Below are 2,708 nucleotides of genomic sequence, written 5' to 3' on the forward strand. Positions count from 1 at the left end.
GTAAGAGGCAAACAATGCAGAATGTTGTGGAAAAAATGAAAGGATCAGCTAGGACGTAGGTTCTTAAACGAGGTGCCTCTGCTTGTATGGATTTATTTTAATATATACAAAATAACATTTCAAAAATCTCTCATTTTCAAAATAAAATAAATTGTGACATTTTGTCAATACAGCTGTGGAGTATTATAGATTTGTTGGAATCCTGTAGATCCGGTGGAGTCCTGTAGATCCGATGGAGTCCTGTAGTCCGGTGGATTCCAGTAGATTTGATGGAGTCCTGTAGATCCGGTGGAGTCCTGTAGATCCGGTGGAGTCCTGTAGATCCGGTGGGGGTCCTGTAGATCGGGTGGAGTCCTGTAGATCCGGTGGAGTCTTGTAGTTCCGATGGAGTCCGGTAGATCCGGTGAAATCCTTTAGATCTGGTAGAGCCCTGTAGATCTGTTGGAATCCTGTGGATCCGGTGGAGTCCTGTGGATCCGCTGCAGTCCTGTGGATCCATTGGAGTCCTGTAGATCCGGTGGAGTCCTGTATATCCGGTGGAGTCCTGTAGATCCAATGGAGTCTTGTAGTTCCGATGAAGTCCGTTAGATCCGGTGAAATCCTTTAGATCTGGTGGAGTCCTGTGGACCTGGTAGAGTCCTGTGGATCCGGTGGAGTTCTGTAGATCTGGTGGAGTCCTGTGGATCCGATGGAGTCCTGTGGACCCAGTGCAGTCCTGTAGATCTGGTGGATTCCTGTCTTAGGCGCCTGCGGGCGGAGGTCGCTAAAGGCCGAAAGCCGAGTTCCCTGAGAAGCATGAACTGGCTCAACCAGTGATTCGTATAAAAGACAAAAATGCAGAACTACTAATTGAAGAGATGAAGACTACGTGGGAAGGAGAGTGATGGAGATGGAGGTACAGGAGAGATGCAGGCGAGGGAGACCCAAGCTGCGTTGGAAGGACAGACTGAGAGAGGACCTTAAGGAGAAACAGCTGGAGGAGGAGGAGCAGGTGATGGACCGAAACAGGTGGAAACGACTAGCGAGGAACGGCGACCCCATATGAAAATGGGAAACGTCAACAGGAAAAGAAGACAGAACTGCTAATTGATGACGTTTGAAACACACCACAATAGACGTGAATCTAGAGACAACCTATGCTAAAGGCAAACTCTATGTCACGATTGAAATAGTTCCACATTGCAATCATCAAAGAAGCCGAAGTTTCTACATTGTCTTGGCCATAATTTTACATTATTTTGTAGTTACTGAGGGTGTTATATCACTGTAACATCTCCCCACCTTCCCACTGGCTGACGTCAGCGACTGCTTTACCTAGTTCCTTACAGGACGTTGCTGATTGCGTCATCCAGTTCCTTACATACATTGATAGCGTTATATGACGTCATACATTGCGTCATCGATTCTTTCCCACCACAGGCAAGTTCTGAAACGAAAGTTTCTTGTTTTTGAGGCGTTGGCGCCTGAGAGACCTTTTGGTCCTTGGGATGCGGGTCTGTCGTGGCCGGGGGTCCTCCTGACTGACTTGCCTGAGCGGCTTCAGTCGTCTGATTCCTTTCAATCTGGAATTGAAGTTGAGTGCAGTACGTGGAGAAGTGATGAGAGGCTTTCATTTTCTTTTCTTTTTTCTTTTCTTTTTTCTTTTTCTTGTTACTGCTTTTATTCTCACTTTTGCTTCCCCTTTTTTTCGGTTCAGGAGGAATGAGCCCCATTTCGTTCTTTTACGATTTTTTTTTCTTTGCCTCTGGCTCCCTCTTTGATCCACCTGACCTGCTTGCCCTTCTAAAGTGCGGGTCCATTCCTGGCTGCCGTCAAGTTATTTTATCCAGCTGAGGGGACGCAGCTCTCCAGCTGCGCTTGCAGCTGGAGAGCCTCGTGGCGTCATGATCTCCGCTCGCCCTCGGAGAGTCATCGGCGCCACGCGCGCGTCCCCGGACGGCAGAGAGACGAAGAGGCGGAGGAGGAACTTCAGGCGGGAGTCCCACCTGGAGGCGAGGTCCCTCGGGGATCCGTTTCCTCCAGGTGAGAGGGCAGGATGTCCTCCGCTCGCCCTCGCAGTCCGTCCAAGCCCTCCGTCGACCACCGAAGATCCTCCTTTCGGTCCTTCTCGCTCTCTGCCGACAAAGGGACGAGAGACCCGTGGAAAAGGAAGACGGGGCGACGGTGGGTTGGCCAAAAGCCTAGATGGAGCCATACTGTTCTTACAATCGTGAGGACAAATGATACCTCCTCAATCATATATATGCATGTAATATATATATATATATATATATATATATATATATATATATATATATATATATATATATATATATATATATATATATATATATATATGTATATATATATACAATATATATATAAATGTATATATATTTGTATATATATATATATATATATGTATATATTTATATACATATCTATATATATATAAATGTATACATATACATATATTACATGTATATATAAATATATATATATATATATATATATGTATGTATATATATGTATATATTTATATATATTTTGTGTGTGTGTGTGTGTGTGTGTGTGTGTGTGTGTGTGTGTGTGTGTGTGTGTGTGTGTGTGTGTGTGTTGTGTGTGTATGTGTGTGTGTGTATAAACATAAATATTATATATATATATATATATATATATATATATATATGTATATATATATATATATATATATATATATATGAATATAC

The sequence above is a fragment of the Oratosquilla oratoria genome, chromosome 11 (genome assembly GCF_046742065.1).
Source record: "Oratosquilla oratoria isolate Oo_2021 chromosome 11, ASM4674206v1, whole genome shotgun sequence".
NCBI lineage: Eukaryota > Metazoa > Arthropoda > Malacostraca > Stomatopoda > Squillidae > Oratosquilla > Oratosquilla oratoria.